General features: G+C 39.4%; 1 long non-coding RNA gene across 1 annotated transcript in view; it reads left to right on the top strand.

The window, feature by feature from the left end:
* The window catches only part of LOC148190457 (uncharacterized), a 140,047-nt gene that overhangs the window by 89,505 nt on the left and 31,648 nt on the right, over positions 1–18,894 (top strand). The gene's annotated exons all lie outside the window — the stretch shown is intronic.

Below are 18,894 nucleotides of genomic sequence, written 5' to 3' on the forward strand. Positions count from 1 at the left end.
GGCATATCACATTCGTTTACAACCACATAAACTGCATGAAATTAACTGGGTTTTTTTTTTTTAAAACCATGGGCACTCTGTTACAGGCAAGAGTAGGGCAAAAACAAGCTTCTTATTTCTGTGACAACTGTCACTAGGTGGGTTTCCATTGCAAATTTGCGCGAAACTTAAATGGTATTTTCCAAATGTCAATAAAACACAATTGCGAGATTACTGTGTTTCCATTGAGTGATGTTATGCGACTTCTCCTATGGCAATAACATTCCAAGAAGCATGGTGATGGAAAACATTAGCAGGTATAATTCTACTGCAGCCACCGCACTAGCTGTCATTATTTCCAATCGAAGGTGACGTAGGCATGTTATGCGAACGATAAAGAAAAGACGAGCGCCTTATACGTGGGAGCGGCCTCGTATGAGGGATTTCTGGGAGGTGATAGTCCACCATTTCGCAGAGGAATTATGGATTTAAATCATCCAGATGATCCGCTCAACTTTTGAAGAGTTATGCAGTAACACCTCTTGTAACGGCTGCTGCATCATGCCCGAGGGAGCCAGTTCTTACTGACAAGCGCATAGCCATAGCATCATGTGTTTTCATGTGTGTTTCCATTGCAGTTTGGCCAAACTTTTTTTTAAAACTGAGGCTGGAATTGAACCCGTGGCCGCTGTGGTGAGGATACAGCCTCTGCATATGGCGCGCTGCTCTATCCACTGAGTCACCAGGTGCCCGGATCCACAGACAGATTTTATCAGATCAGCTGATGAGTTTGTTAGAAACATTTTCAATATACATTTATAATATTCTAACATTGGGCTTTTTAACAGTGAAAGGGAAAAGGGGGACTTATATATGTCATATATGTCAACATATGACATCTCATTTGGGCAATAACCAATATCAACATATCCACTTTTTTCCCACCTTATTTTATTGATCATCGAGTCTCTTCTATTGTGGTATTAACATTATATTATTTATACTCTTATTGTGATGTCCCACCAGCAGATGGAGACATGAAATGCACTATTTTTCAATTTATGTATTATTTGTTTATTATACAAAATTAGAAAAACACTTCAACTAAGGGTTGATGTTTTGTACATGTTCACTTTGTTGTTAATAATAATTCAAAAAATTGGTTTGTCATATCGGCAGAAATTAGCATGTTGGTCGATTCCTTGCCGATATACTGATATACATAATCGGGATGAAATTCATACATTTTTTTAGGGTCTTAAAAATTCAGTCATCATTAAACTGCATGTCATACAATAGAGCCACTACAGTGAAGTGCAACGGTCAGAGTTGTCATTTTGACATTTAACGTGTGTTTATTGATTCACTATGTCAGCTTATGCATTGAGTAACATGCAAGATTACGTTCCACCATAAAAATTGCTGATAGTTTGGGTGGCAGAGTAGATTTAATCATTTTTCTCAGTCCATATCTACTAACTGTTGACTTGTAAATATAAAAAGGCCTTGTAAAAATTAAAGCATCCTTTCATTTTATAGCTGTAGTTGACTTACCACCATAAGAGCAACGGTTACATACCCTTTGAAATAAGCCACAACTTAATTGTGCACTTGCATAAACAACACTAAAGTAAGCTGCACTTAAACAAATAACATAACATCTTTTCTTATAAATGCATAATCTTTTAGCTTCGTCTGCATATTTATTGTCAAAAGATGAAAATTAATAAATTAAAATTAAATGCTGAAAAATATTTCTAATTATCATTAAACAACTGGAAATTAAAATGGCAGACAAGAAAGTCTAATGCAACTGATAATTCACACCACTTAAATGTTTGGAGAAATCCAAAGCTTGACAGGCCTGTCATTCTAGTTATGTTACGATTGGACTGTTGGAGGCGTTTAAGCGATGGTAAATTCCACTCCTGCAGAGATATTTTTTGTTGTGTTTTGTTGCTGGTAACCCCAATTACATGTCTTGTTTTTGGCAGCTGTGCTGCAGAGGCGCAGCTTGAAGGTTATCCACCAAGGGAAGTGTCACAGTCAATCAGATCCACACCATGCTCTCAGCATAGGTGACAGATCATTGCAGTCCCTTACAGTGACACCTTACTATTCGGGGTCCATGCTACTTAATTAGGTAAAAACAAATAATGTGTTGAGTGCTGTTCACTGAGCAGGAGGAAAACAAGCTGAGGCATTGTGTCATTGCTTTTTGTTTTCCTTCTGCTTTTTTTCCTCCTTTTTATCTATTGTGTCTGCTTCTCTTTGTCTCTGTTAAGCACGTCTGATTTGCTTATGTACTGAGCAAAACACGACCCACTGCAACGTATGAAAGACATAATGAGCGTATACATCCACCGACTACACAACTCTATGCATGCGGAGTCTGGGAGACGTGGATTCAGCAAGCTGTTCCGCTGGGATCTTTGTCCGTTTTGGCTCAGTCGTATGACACAGTTGCTGTAGATTTTTTGGCAGCACAGTCATGCTGCGAACATCCTGTTCCACCTGATCCCACAGGAGCTCTGTTGGGTTTAGATGTGGGGACTGAAGTAGATACTGTCACTTTTCGGAAATGTCTTTATCCTTCAGGAAATCTCCATTTGAACAAGAGTAGACTTTGGAAGTGAAGGTGAACAGTGTTTAGGTTTTAAGACCCAGCTACTTTTTCCCTGTTTCACTATATGTATGATTTTTCTGACAGTGTGGAAGAGCCAGCTCTTTGTGCAAACTGGGAGTTACGCCTTATATAATAGATTCTCAGCGTATATACAGAAACAGAGAGGCGAGGGCTCTATGGAGGGAAGCGACGGCTGTGTGACTTATTGAATTGAAAAGTGACACTGTACAGCAATTGCACAGCCCCCTAGGGGTAATCAGACCACTCACATTATTGATTAACGCTTCCCACCCCCACCCTCTCTCCAAATCTCTGCAGAGCAGAGTGCTAACAATCAAGATTTATCACATGGTGACCAATAATATTATCTCCACAAGGAAGCTATCAGAAGCCTGGCTGTGTGGATTAGCCAAGGTTGAGTTCATAAGAACCTGCACTCAAGTGGGTAAAATGATTGCAGCCGACAGATTCAAGAGTGCAGAGACTGAGCCACGGGGTCTGGGTGAAACCAGCACCTCATCTTCTGCACATCCAAGAATAGAGACATTTTTTTTTTTTTCCTAAAAGCACAGCGTACAATTTATGACAGATTCTGTAAAGCATTTATTTAGGCCAGGCATTCAGCAGTGTGACATGGATGAGATGAGAGGGAGGAAAGACACAAAAGGAAGGTTGAGAGCGGCGCTGCTGATGTCTACAGGCAGAGCCGTGCAACTGTTGAGATAAGTATCTCGCACGCCAGTTTCATTATGTTAAGAGGCTACTCCGGGAGACGCGCCGCAGTGTGCACAGAGCCGTTTCCCCCACGTCACTCCATCTAAATTTACCTAGATTGTGTTTTCATGCTAAATGGTGGCCATTTCTGCCGCCCACAAGTGTGCCAGAGCTTTCTTGAGCTTGACAGCTTGAGGCTGAATTTGCAGGAAGATGGCACAGGGCCTGATTGGGCTGTAGTTTGGACAGCTGCCCCGACAGACGCTCTGCAGCCCAGGTTTGGAGCAGGAAGCTGGCCAAGCACTGCGCAGGCTTCCCTATAGGCCTGTCAGACAAAATTCTCCGCATATGGACGTCTGTCCTGTTGTTTAGCATATTTATTGTTTACTTTGCGGCTCCAGAGCCTCAGACTGTCCCCTTGAACTTGTGAATTGCTTGTGAATTACGCTCAAAATAGATACTTTATTGGATACTCCAGTCTTGAAATTGTAATCAACATTGATTAAGGACAGGGGCCTGTAATTATGCTACCCTCCTACCTCGTCGTTTATAATATCCTTACTAATGGTGGAACAACATTACCAAGAAGTATCATTTGTTCCCCAAGACATTCCCAACATGTCTGATACATCCTTTTGAGAGGTAATTGTGTGCAGAAGTTTGATTTAGATCTACAGGGGCAATCATCTTGGTCACCTTCTGCAATCAAGGCTGTGTCATTTTTCTGCTTTGAAGGGGAAGTGAGGGATGTAGTGTGCAGCCAGTGGAGCCTGTAGCCTTTCTGCCCCACATTAGAGCTGCTGATATTAACAGGCCGCCGGTACCAATAACCCCGAGTATGAACTGTCAGTGACACATTAAAAAGAGCAAATGAGCCGGCGATCAGTGTCACCCGAGGCTGTGGTGTAAGCACAAACACCCTGCAGGAAAACATTACAGATCTGATTACCAGAGACTCTTTTTTTTTTCTGTCTCCACTTTTCTGTTGATGGATTCTAGTCAGGAGCGTTGACATTTTTCAAATTTTTAAAATGCTTACAGAGCAAGGTAAAGGCCAAATAGCGAGGTTCTGCCAGGTGAGATGAATCAAAGAGCTGAGGCGCTGGCAGATGTTCTTGGAGAACATTAAGGAGCCGATCGGATTAGCGAATGGAGCAGCTGGTCACCCCAGATGTTTGAGGCGTGTGTGTTAAGGTGGAGCCATAAGCCTCAGTGTCTTTGATTAAAAAGTCAGTAGTTATTTACTCAAAACTCTTCAGATGGCTGGCAGTGCAATCGACCATCAGAGTGTAAAAGGGAAAAATTAAGTCAAGTCATATTTATCTATAAAGTGCCTTTAGCAAGCGAGGTGATCGCTACATGTTTTGAAAGGATGAAAAATGATAAAAAAAGACATTGAATAAATAAAACCGAAAAATCCCGAATAGAGACGGGCCTTATCGTGTTCGTGTGTGTTGGGTTTCTCCTGGTTTGTTATTTTAATCCAAAGACAGCCATTATACTGTGATATCTGACATGGACAGATTAACCTTTATCACAGCTATGGCGCTGCATGGGCAGACTTAGACAGCTCACCAATACAGAACGAGGAGAAAGGGCATTTAAAGTGCCGTTTCAAATACCACCATCCCGGTGATTAAGCCCTCGCCTGTTGAGCCTCGCGGCTAGCCTTTTCAAATCAGGGGGATGTTAGTTAAATATTTTGCAGTCCTTTTCTTTCTACTTCTATTAGTCTGAGTGCCTTCGTAAGCCCACAGGACTTGACAATACTTCAAACGCAGCAGCAAAGCAGCTGTGAAGGTCAGTCTCTTTGCAAGCAGGTTCTTTTTCATACAATATTCATCAAAGCCTAATTTTAAATGAAAGAGACATGACATGTAGGGCTTAAAATAGGGAATGTCAAATGTACGAGGATGAACAAAGACTGCTTCACCAGAGGGATGGGGGGAGAATCACAGACAATGATATTATATCATCCCACTATACAAAGGTCTATACACAAACTTCCATATTTAGTGAGATTTATACGTGGTGAAAAAATCCAGTTTGACTCGAATCAAAATGCGCTGTATCTAATGTACTGTTTGTCCTTCAGGGACAATGAGGTTATGCCAGTGCTTTACACTCCGGATCGAAAACATTTCCTTTGACTGTGTTTCTTGTAAGGCTCTAAAAAGAGCCTGCATATTGGCTCCTCGTGGGTGATAAGAGAATTGAGGCTTATTTTACTGCACACTCTCTGGAAGTCTCCCCGGATAAGAGCGTCAGCTAAATGCGTAAACTCTCAAGCCTTATTTGGACTGGATTAACTACACCTGTATTTGTAGTCCCATCGCTATCTAGCATGCCAGTAATTTTTACAGTCACACCATCAAAAATCCATTCCTTTTTTTTATATTATTTTCCTCTACCCTTGCTTAAATACCCGGTAAAAATAACCTCAAATGAAACTAGACTTGTACAAACTGATGTCCCTGAGGTTGTTGGCAAACTTCTTCCCTCCCAAAGCATATGGTTGGGAGCCATCTGCTCAAACTGCACCTGAAAGTGCAGAAACATTCAGTTCACCCCAAACTGAGATCAGACTCTGAGTCTTTGCTTTAGTTCATCCCTCACAGCTGTGCTGGTTTGTTTTTGTTCGTGCACCTCGACATCAGATGGTGAAAGTGATGCATGGCATACATTTGGTGTGATATTAATGCTTAAAGGGGTAAACACTGCAGTTTTTGTTTTGTGTTACAGTAACAGCAGGACATTTTGGTGCAACAAGGGCGTAACTCAAACTGCTATCTGTGTCTGTTTAAAAAATTATTGTATTGCTTTTTTTAATAATAAAAGTGAAGGTGGAGTATACAACAGGAGAAGTCCAGAAGTTGGTCTGAAGTGTATACAGCTAGGTTTTCATGCCAATTTTGTGCAAAGTTAAACTGGATTCCAGAACATCTGCAAAAGGAAATGATCTACTGTAATGCAGATATTAAGATTGAGAGTATTGAGATTTACAGCTGGTGGCAGTAATTCTCCAGTCGAGTTGACATGATTCAAAGAGCACCCCTCAAACTTCAAACATGAATGATGAGTAAACAGTGATGGAAATATGACATTCATGTTTGTGTCATGTATTCATTTGAATAACTTTGTTGTGTCCTTATAGGTCCATATGGATCTGATGTTTTTGTTTGCCATTATTTTTTAATCTTCTCTGTGGAGCAGAAGCACATTCAAGCCACTTGTGTCTTGATTTAGTTGCTGCAATAACTTTTTTCACCTCACCCACCTTTTTTTGTATTTCCGCTCGTCTTTTCTTTGCAAATAAAATGTGCATCAAAACATGAGGTAAAAAATGCAAAAAATGGGAAAGCTGTTGGTAATTTTTAAGTATTCTGGAAAGCCCTGCAGCTGCGCCACAGTGCATCCCAGAAGCTAATAAATATACAAGGCTTGTCTATTTTTGATGGAGCTGCAGTGCGTTACACAGAGCAAATCGATTTTTGCTGCTAATGGGCACTGTATGTGAAATAAAGATAGCCTACAATGTCATTATGACAGTAAATGCACTTTAAATAACTGGACTTTTACCAGTAGTAGCTTTGTCCATAGGATACAGCACAACAAAGGAGTAAATAACAACAATAAATGCAATTAAAAAAGGCAAAGAGGCACTTTTGTCGGCACCGAGCATGGTGGAGTAGTCCCTCCAGCTCCTTGACAGCCAAGATGGTGACAGAAAGAACAGTAATTGAGGATCTATTCATCTTGCAGTCTGCATAACTTTAGTGGCTCATAACATATGATGAATGGAATTAATCTGCAGATAATCAAAATGAGATTAAACTTTTCTATTTATGTCAGTTTTTGAGCCCCCACGAAGGCCAAAATGTGGCCTGCAACAGATGTCAAGGTTCGTTGTTTTTAGCTGAGACGATTACTGGAAAACTTGTGGGCCCTACTGGTCGGTTTGGTAATATGTGAGGAGACAGCAGTCAATTTTGGTATAAAACAATCAGTAGACAGGTTTTTCAACAATTGTGAATCATGACGACACTAGAGATCCTTGAGCATATAGTAATAAATGTGCACAGAAAATATGAGGCTGATTGGTTGAGTCGTTGGTGAGAACAGGTCTGGACAGACAGTTACGCACACTCCTTTAGAATTAACGCTGGCGAAGATAATAAAGTCAGTTTAAAGTGTTAAAAAACAAAAAAACCCAAACAAAATATTGACAAAAAGCTGTCTTAGCCTTTTTGGATGCACTTTTGAGACAACTTTAGCCTTTTACTGCAAAAATTAAGATGTATTTGATCAAAGTCCATGTCTGAAAAATGTATCCATATTCATTTGTACCCCAGGTGTGAACATTAATGCTCATTGCCCTGATCTCATCTGAATAGGGTTTTAGGTGAGAGTAATTGATCTAAACACATTAATGTCATCAGATTTTCTAAACTAATGATATGAAATGCAGCAACTCTGCAGCTCTCTGTTTATGTCTCTGAGCAGAAACATCCAGCTGATTAGGTCTGCAGCTGACATAGATGCCCATCAGAGCTGTCATTACTGACAAATGAAAACAGCTCTGCTGTATGTCCACTCATAGCAAGCACGGACACTTAGCTGCAGGCTAAATTGACAAGCTCATCGCCGTTACAGACGACTTGCTTCATGACATCAAGGTCAGCAAGTTTGCATCCATTAACCAGGATCCACAGCGGCCATTGTAAGATAAATGGTTTGTTTCTAGGATTATGATGACAGAAATGTTTTGCTGCACTTAATGGATATTTAGAGGTAAGGGAGTATTGAATTTCAGCCCACTATGCTTTTTTCACTGTCTCTTTTCTGCAGTATTAACATCAATAACTAATGAATTAGTCGCTAGTCCCACTTTAAAAACACTTAATAAGACAGCAAATGAGAAGCAGCACAATCAATTCAGATGAACAAACACAAACTGTTAGATGGAAAAGGAAAATAAGTTTGAAGTCTCATATGTAAAAGGGGTACACTTTTGTGAGACACTGTGATAAATACACAGGTACAAATATATGAAACACATAAAGGTTGGGATTTGGGGTTTACAGTGACTACAGCCTCTATATACAATCAGTAGTGATCCTAGATTCTAAAGGAGCCTTTGAATACTGTATTGTTAAATCATTATATTATGCGGAAGGAGCTGTCAACCATGAGGCTGTATAGATCTGCATCAAACTCAACACGAAAACATCATATTCAGTTCTTTCACTACACCAACTAAAGACCATAAACACAATAATGTGCAGTATGCCTTGTATTCCTCAGACTATAGGAGAGAGACTGTTGCCTGAATGACCTTCATTTTAAACTGCTTTTATTTTGCATGTCTACTGCACTTCTTTTTTACATCAACACTAAAGATTGTGTGGATTTGTGAAAAGGTTGGGCAGTGAGTTTTTTTTCTGTCTTTGTGACATTTTACTGGGGTATATGGCTTGGACATTTACAAGTTCGCTATGTTCCACTAGCTCTCGTAGTATTTTTTGTCTAATTAACTAACAAAATGTGAAGGAAGGAAATCTTCTTACACCCATTAACCCTATTGGAAAAAAAAGTACAACCCTGCACCTTCAAAATTTAAATGTATCTCTTTTACTGAACTAAAACCTGCTTAAATGCATTGTTAACTCATCCTAAACCACTTTTAAGCTTGACAGAAACCAAATAAAACTAACCAGACCATCTCTGTTAGTTTGTCCACTGTTCAGACAATCACCAACTCTGGTTTGGTCAAGATAAACCCTTAATATTCCAAGTCACATGTGAAAATATGCTGGTCGTGTTGCTTTCTCTCTCTGCCATTGCTTGCCGGCTTTAGTCCTGTAACGTTATCCCCACCACTCACAGTCCCCATCTTTCTAAGCTCAGCTGCATGTTCCATCAGCAGAGACTGACCTTTGTGGCACAATCCGTGCACTACAGTACATCTCCTCAATACAGCATCGCCATATCAATTTGATAAAAAGAGGAGTGTGTAAAAAAAATTATACCATCAAAATTTCCCCTTAACTAGTGAATTAATGTACACCTACAATTATGCATTATACTATTCCAAATTGTCTTGTTACAAATAATGCACATTTATGTTTGTGTAATGCTCAGACATATGTTTTGAAAGTAATGCAGAGGCTGTAATACACTTACAATTCTACACTGTAATACAATTAAGTAACAACTGTGCATCCTTAAATCTTGTCTTTACATGTTGTATTTACATTATGAGACAAAGTGTTCCCCACCAACAGATCTTGTTACAACAGATCAGCATGTTTTGTGTAGCCTTTCTGCATAAGACATTATAGCCTAATGTAGCATGACATAACATAGTGGCACATATAAAAGACTATGAATACTAATGAGCTGTAACATAATGCATATCACAATGCTCCATTCAGTAACAACATAATCATCGATGTGGTTTCATCACCATGTCTGACCCACATCATTATCATTTCAAATGAGTGCTGAAGCAAATACAGATTGTTTTTTAGCCACAGTAGCTGCTTAGCTCTAGGGATTGTCACTTGGTCAGTGCCTCATTTTTGTGGAGACTATAATATGTCTTTTGGTTGGAAGCTATCATGTTTTGTGAAGACATCCTCATCCTCTGTTCCCTGGAGGATGAATAAAGCAATCAGTCAATCATTTATTTGTCACTTGGAATTAAACAGGGTAAAACTGCAGTGAAATGTGATCCCATCAGCTCTTTTAACCTGTGCACTGTAATTTAGTCATTTTACATTGTGGTCTACTCCATGTTTCCAGATGTTTTTGGTAATCCATAGTTTCTGGTTGTGGAATGATTTAACTGTCCACACATCCCGACCTCAATAAGATGGACTCATGGTGGCTTCTCCTGAACATGGCACTGCCGCACTGCAGCTGCAGTTAGCAATGATCCACAGCAGAACTGGGACGGCACCTCACGTTCCCACAGTCACCTTAGTCCTTATTCAACGTAACGAACATGCCTTCGCTCCCTCCTTTGCCAAAGTCCTCTTCTCTGGTGGATTGGCATTTAGAAAAGGAGCCCCCTGATTGTATGGCACTGTTAAGGTTGCATGTCCTGTTTTAACTGGTGGTCATTCAGTTTATTTTCAATGCCTATACAGTGCTAGCAGAATGCTAGTTCCTCTGCATATTTTCCTTGATATTTTTACATTTGAAAACCTCAACTTGGCTAGCCAGCAGCTATAGCTAACTTAAAGTCAACAGAATTTACAGTCTGGCGAGTGGCCATACGCCACTACCATCCAAAGCCAAAAAAAAAAAAAAAAACCACAACCAAAAACAACCCCCAAAACCCACCAACACTTAGGAAATAGACACGAGGGCCTAAATTTAAAGCTTTGGAGCTGACAGAGAGACATGTAGAAATTTGTCATCAATAATGCCAAGTTTTGTGATTCCTCCATAGCAACCGACAGGTGAAATATAACATCAACATGACAAACTGGTACAAATAATGTACAGATGGTCAGGGTTCCCAGAGGATGAATCTGATTGTCTTTGGTGATCCATTTACTTTCCCTCCACTCCTACCATGAGGCTGGCATATGTAGTTAAGTGTGTTATTGTATATATATATATATATATATATATATACCCTGACCCTGACAGATAACTGGAGTTTAGGGCAGATACGGATATTATGTAGTAAAAAAAAAATCTAGATATTGATATATCGGTTGATATTCTATCTATCTATATAGGCCTATATCTAAATCTATTTATGTTTATATCCATCTATTTGTCATAACAATGCAATTATCCCTCAAATATTGTTATTAAACACTTGTGTCAAAGATATGTAATAGAGTTAGAATATTTTACAGTTTAACAATGACCTTTTGCTGGCCAAAAATTACATCAGTGGTGAATTCATTTATTAGAAAGTACTCCGACATATTTTTCTGGATTATGTTATAATAAAAAAATATATCAGTAAATATTGGACAACATACACGCCGATGCTGATACACCTGAGAGAGGCTAATATTGGCCGATAAATTTAGCTGACTGATTTTTTTTTTTCAGGCACCAGCTAAAGCACTTAACTGAGATGGTGTTAAATTTCATAAATATCATACCTGCTTAACACAGACATGTTAAGATAACTTTAGCTTGTCTCATCTAGATCATTTAGATTAAACCACCGTAGTACAGTAAGTACAGTCTCACAAAGGCTGTTAACATGGTCATAGACGCTCTTGTTTTCTCCTGATCAACATGCTGCAAGTTGAATTGCAAGCTGAATGTTTTCCACACAAGTGCCAGGGCTAATGGAGACCAGTTTGGACCAGGCTCTGATATAAAACCAGAAGCTCATTTGAAATAGGACCTAAAGATGCCTTGTGTCTCTATCTCCAAATCAGCCATTTTGTCCTTTCTGTAACCATCTTGCATACTTGAACTTTCTTTTCTGTGTTAGAAGGAAACTCCATTCAAATAACCAAAAAAGGCAGACGTTAACAGAAGAATGACCACCTGCATCACAATAACATCAACCGCTCAGGGGAGTTTGTATAATTGAGGCTCGGGTGATTCAGCACACAGACTCAGCGCCAATAGGAAATAGGGCCCAGGGGCTGTGTAGTGTTGGTTCAGGTCTGTGGGTTTGATCAGAGCAGAGAGAGGGGGCCGAGTTAATGTGCTTCCTACTCTATGTAGAGCATCGCTCATTGATAAACATGATCTGCATTCACTGCCTTAGAAAATGTCAGAAATCGACCAGAGAGCTGACTCAGGAGCCCCGGCCACACAAAAACTCAGGTAGTGAAAGGACACATAATCCATTTTAACACAGGGATTCAGAACCTCAGTATTTGCAATACAGAGAACTGCTGCTTCTCTGGTTCCTATTTCATTTCCCATTACATTTCATTACCTTTTTCTGAGGTTGCTGATTCAAGAGTTCACATTGAGCAGTGCTTAGTGGGAAGAATAAAGAGAACAAAGAGGCAATGGATGAATTATTTTTAAAGTTATATTACACTTGCAGAAGTTTTGTGAAAGTGTTTTGCAAGAGGTCAGGCACTTACAGGCCAAGTGGTCAAACGTTTGCTGATAACTGGACACAGTAGAGGTGATGGTGAGAGAGTGTGATACAGCTTGTAGTAATGGTAGTAAGCAGTTAGGGTGAAAAAGCATGAATGTCAGCTGGGTTTAATTGTCTAAAACACATTTCACATGTTACTCTACTGCCTGGAACATCAGTGTTTAAGATGATCTACATAACCACATAGATTCTGGTTGGCATATAATGTTAATGCAGAGGATTATTTAATAACTAAATTAACAATGTGTCCAAGAAAAAGCTTTATCTGCTCAAAATAAGCTTGCGTGTGTCTGCTTGAATTTTAAAGTTTGGTTCAGTGGTATTCTCTGGGCCCTCCCTGACTGTGACGAAACAGGCGGACTCTGAGATCTATAATGTATGTTTGAAGTTGACGAATCCTATTAATTTTCTACGGAGCGCATGAGATCTGGCCACGCCTTGCATGATGGATTCAGTACGGTGAGTTGACTGACCGTTCGCCCTATCCGAATTTGCATAATCATGACTCGACCTCAACAGTATGCAGATGAGGTCCGTCCATTGCAGAGTGAAAGTCAGATCACGCTGTCAAACCAGGCAGCGCCGATCAAATATAAAGCGAGATTCTGTTACTGCATTGTCTATTTCCTGCCTCAAATGTTTAAAAACATATTTTAGTGAATTGCTTAGCAGTAAAATGAGAACGTGTGTGACCCGACTGTCATCGTGAGAACAGTTTAGCCAAAACCACCCACCAGCCAGAGCAAGCCAGGCCATTTGTGGTTCAGGCATGCCTCTACATTTGTTTGCCAGATCTGGTGTATCTGCATACTCAGTATGTACTGCATACTCAGTATGTACTGCATGCTCAGTATGTACTGCATACTGGCCACTAAATAAAGGTTAAGTATGCCATTACCAGCAGACTGTTCACACTGAGGTATACTTCAGCAAGACAACGTCTCTGCATCACGTGACTGTATTGATCATTACATCAAAGCTCTGAGCTATTATTGAATGAAAACTGTTTATCACAAATGTATTAAATCAATATTACCCCTTCCACTCAATTTAACATTTTTAGTATTATTTTAAGGCATGGGAAAATAAAGGCAAAGAAATCTTCCATAAATTCTGAGAAATTATGAGATTTGGTAAAATTGTTTTTTTAAAAGCTAGTAAAAGTTGCCCAGAGATATTGTCCAGATGTTGAACAGATAATTTTATATATATTTTCAGGTTATCCAATTGTAATTTAAAAAAAAAAAAAAAATAATAATTTCTTGCTAATTTTGGAGTAATTTCTTCTGAAGTTGCTCATTGCCTTCTCAAATTTGCCCAGGTTTAAAAAGGTTATAGGGGCATTACGCCCATTTTCAAAATTCATACGTTGTTCCCAAGTCAGTCCAAAAATATTCCTAAACATGAACGAGTCTCTTTTAAATCCAAAAGTTAGAGTGTTAAAAACTCGAGTTTGTGATATTGTAGGATAAAAAGTCTAGAGCTGCTCCATAGAAAATGACGGCACTGAGAGCATACAGGGGAATGCTCTCAGTATATGGGTACACATTCTGTTTCAGACTCCAGAATAATACAATTGAATAAATCTTATTTTTAAAAAAATTAAAAAATCAGGCTCCCAGTGATTGTTTATGGATCAGCTCCAGACTTTATACCCTATGACATCACAAATTTGAGACTTCTCTGCTTTCCAGATTTGAGAAAGAGTAGCTCAAGTTCAAAAATATTGATTGAACTTTCTGTGGCCATGGAAATAACATATTGGGATACATTTTTTAGGGGGTGTTTTCCTTTAAGCTGTCTGCGTGGCAGTTCGCCATTGGTATATCAGTATGTTAGTACACTTATATCTCTGCGAAGTGATTGGTAATCTGACATGCATACATACTCTGCATAGTCAATTTTCCATCATACTTAGTTTTAATATTACCGGTGTAGTATGTGATTTTGAATTGAGCCAGCGTCCATGCTACACTGAGTGGTTTTCGTGGTGGGCAGACAGTATGCCCGTGTCCCTGACCCTCCCTGTCACACACACTGTAGCCACAAGGCCGCACCTCCTACAGTTGTTGCTCCCTCACTCTTCTTTTCTTTAGATATGCTGGGAGAAAGGATTCTAGCACAGTTTAAGGGAGTAGTCACCCTTTAAACTCCTGAAATTTATGGTTATGAGTAGTTAGAATGACCTTTTACCCTTTTTCTACATTTCCTCCTGAAGCTCATATTTTACTGTCAGCGAGAAACATGTTCATGGAGAAGTTGTTTACTCTTTGGAGGCTGAGCCGTGATGTGAGCAGTGCTAAACTGCAATGTTTACCCGAGATTTGCAGTCAAAAGTGTTTCAGTGTGTTTGTTTGCTCTGGCAGAGCACTGCGCAGCATTAGTTCTCTGGTTATCACAGTGACTCTGCAGAGTTCATTAATTGTTCCACACCAGAGGCCTTTGAATCACGTTGTCATTTTCTCATTTGGTTTAGCCTTTGTCACTGCATTTAGCCATACTTCCTCACTTTATTTTCCAAATCCAATTAGAGATTGCGAAATGAGTAAATGTAACGAATGACTTATTCATATACGTAATGAAATGGAGGACAGAGTGAAAGTCTTTTTCCTGGCACATTAAAAAAAAAACACACTGATGGGGTTTTAGCTGTTATTAATAGTAAAGATGGAAAACAAAATCATGGCAATCACTAAAATAACTTCAAATATGTAACTTAAAATGTTTGGGCTTAGGTTCACAATTTTTAAGTTCATCTTAAATCAATAGTCAGATGCCCTCATTTTTCTTGCAATAATCATTTTGTTTCATAGCATCAATTTATAGATTCCCTCCAACTGTACATTCATGGAAGTTCTTGTAGGACAAAGTCTAGAGTCTTTGCTTTGTGCAAAAATGTATTACAAATCTTTACTAAAAGTTAATTTGAGGCTTCTGAAATCTGAAATCTGAATCTGAATCTTGACTAATCAAGTTGGTGTCTTCCAAAGTCTGTATCTCCCTGGGCAGTGTTTTCCTCTTGTTAGCTGTGTGAGTCCTGCTCACGTCCTGCATGCTGCCAGCACCACGGTGTGTTGAGCTAAATGCTAACATCAGCTTGCTGACATGCTCACAGTATGCATGTTAACATGCATGTGATTAGCAAGTATAATTTAAGCCATTTTTACTATTTAATTAGGGTTTTAGCATGCTAAAATGAGCTAATTAGCACTAAACACGAAGTACTAAGGTTTTTTGTGAAGCTGTCTCACCATGATGATATCAAATGAAAACATATTTGTCAGACCAGATAATGGGAACATGAATATTTATTGTTATTTATTGTTATTTCTATATACAAGATGTCCAAACTAATTCACACATTTAATTTTTTATTATCATTTTTCTGATAAAAACAGTACATTTGGCTCTTTTGGGCTTTTTTTCATCTTCATAAAAAGATCATTTTTATTGATGTCTGTGTGTCATTCGATTGATTTAATCTCTGCAAATAAACAAAAGTCAAATGATTTTCTTAAGTTAGATCAAATCTATCTGCAGTGTTAATGCCAGTTAAGAATGTCAATATTCAACAATTCTACAAAACTCTGGATTCATCTCAATAACATAATATTTTACATTATATGCCAGTTCATGATATGGTTAACATTAGGGAAGGATTGCAGCTATGTCAAATAAACTATAGTTAAGGTATGGTTAGGCAACTGAAACAATCTGAAACAATAAGAAGATTGGAATTAGGCCTTCACAGCTGTACCTTACAACCTGGTCTTACTCCATATTCGTCACTTGTGCTTGGTCAGTGACCCTCAGCGTCAGACACTGATGCTAAACAAGGCACCATTAAGTGGCGGTTTGAGACACACTGGGTAGGTCCATTTTTAGATGCTCTGAGCAACTACCATGGCATAAAAAGCAAAAAAGTCTAAGGTAGGGTGGAAGGAAAGGTGAAAGGGTTAAACATACTCTGGACTTTCAGCTAGGAGACTACTGTTCATGTCCCCTGTGAAACCAACTGACAAACAAGTTATTTTGATAACAACATAGTGTGCCAGTTTGTGTCGCATGCTATATTAGTGGCGAATATAATGTGACATATATCATGTGAGGTTACATCACGTTGGTAACAATTTTTTTTAGCCAAACTAAAACAGTTTTTTTTTTCTTTTCTAACTCTATGCTTCTGTCCCCTAACAGTAAACCTAAAAACAAATTTTGTTTTACCCATGATTTTAGTTTATTTTTGAAAAGACTGTGTGCTTTTATTGAGCGGAAAATGTTTGAAAATGGAAGTTTATTTTGAAAGACTCACTACATGTTACAAGCATAAATTGACAGCTGCCCCTGAGCGTCCCAAGCTGATGCTGCAGGGGTGTTGTCATTGTTTGATGTACAGCACAACTGACCAAGTGTCGGTGTTGGATGAGTTGGGAGTGAGAATATGTTGTACCTTACTACACCTAGCTACATAGAGCGGTCTTCTTCCTGCATTGGCATTTAAATATGAATTGTAAAGTCCAGAATCATCCAATTTGCATAAATCTGTTAGTTCTGCCTGTATATTAGTATTCTGCACATGCGTTGGGGTTGTGAAATAATGTGGCCTAATAAAATGTGTCATTATATCCCGAGAACTGTTATTTCCCTCTTTGTGTTTGGCATTTGAGTGGATCTGAAGAGGGATGGAGAAGCCAGAGTATAATATGTAATAACATAGTATTGAACCATTTGGTGCTTTTAGCTGTAATGACGTACAGTAAAGGGACATGCATCCATTTTTGTCCTGGCTGTGTAAGTGGTTGGCACTGCAGGGCTACAGTTATTTTAACACATTGCTCAGGAAGAATATTTGTCACCCTTCAGTGAGTCAGGTGAGGTTTCCTGAGGATGGAGCCGATTTTTATTTATGCACTTAAATCTCTTTTAAACAGTCTTCTTGAGCACTTTAGGGTTAACTGCGCAGCTTATGGCTCTTGCTCAAGGGCACTCTGATGCTAAGATATGAGAGGGCTTCTCAATGACTTTCCTCATTCCCCATCTGGTATTCCTCATTCAAACCTTTGACCCTCCTATCATAAGCTTGCTCCTCTAACCTCCGCCGCACAGCTGCCCCAATTTAGATAAAACATAATGTCCAAAATTGTCCCCTGCTGGGAGATAATCTAAAGTAAATTACCACTATCATCTCTATCAGTCTTAATGCGGTTTCATCCACACTACTGAGTGATATTATAGCTGTTGTTAAACGTTACAGGCATTAATGACGAGCCGTAACTCTCATTGTGCAGCTTTAGAACGCCGCTGATTGAACTAGATCATTTGTTATGCTCATCATCTCATCAATCACTCTCTTCCTGGAGTCGCACAGCGTTAGTGTGGGCTTTCGCGGTTCCAGAATAGCCACTGTAACACAAGGCGAGGAGGTGACTGACTGATACATCTTTGATAAATCACCCTCTGACTGACTGATTGACCGGCTGGCGGACATGTAGATGGACCCCCTGATTGGAAAGCTGTCTGACTGACTGACTGGCTTCTTATTCTCTGGATAACTCACTGACTTACTTTTTGAACTCCCTGTTTAGCAGATGCTTGTTCACTGTCTGGCAGCTAACTTACTGAACCGTTGAGCGACTGACTGACTGACTGATTGGTTTACCAACTGACAGGCTGCTGGTTGGCTCGTTCACCGGAGCAAATCAATTCCGAGGAGAGGTCCTGTAGAGAACTGAGCCCAGTTGGCACAGGGAACACTAATTACCATCAGGAGCCACGGATACATGTTTTGGTTGGACGTCTCGATGCCTTGTCTTCCTCTGAATGCTGATTACATTCTAGTGCAGGAGCAGATCCGCTCGCCGGCCTACAGATGAGAGCGAGGCCGGCTCTGTTTTGTTCCAACATCACAATCCTCAGAGAGCACAGGGATGAAAGATAGATAGGAGGGGAAGTAATGGAGCTGTTGACTTTGTTGTAATTAAAGAAGACAATGACTGAAGTTGTTAACCAGGCAGATGAAAGTCTCCCGCTCTTTCCTTTGTGTATGGATAGGAATGCTGTACGCACTAAGCTGATGAGAGAATTACAGTCCTCTCGCTGTATTAAATAGGATCATAGAACGTGCACATTTTATCAGGATTATACCCCTCTTTGAAAAAAAGATCAACACTTTTTTTTTTTTTTTTTTTTGAAGAGTCTGTCCACATGGCGATCCCTAAAGCAAAATACCAATGTTGTCACGGAATCTTGAAAAATAATCCTTTATGTGTTTATCAAGTCCTTTCCATATAATCTGAGAAGTAAACATGTGCTGTTTGCTCACTTGACATTTTTCTTTGGTGTGTGATCGATGCGTAAGAGCGTAGTGATTAACTGTCAGCCATTTGCATGGTGTCCTTTCAGTCTATCCCCCCAAAGAGAGCAGGGCCTGAAGCCTTGTTAAAGGGAGATGGCTTAATTAGAGAGAAAGACCAGGGAG

This window comes from Plectropomus leopardus, chromosome 1 (assembly GCF_026936395.1).
Source record: "Plectropomus leopardus strain MGB_pleo_1.0 chromosome 1, ASM2693639v1, whole genome shotgun sequence".
Lineage (NCBI taxonomy): Eukaryota > Metazoa > Chordata > Actinopteri > Perciformes > Serranidae > Plectropomus > Plectropomus leopardus.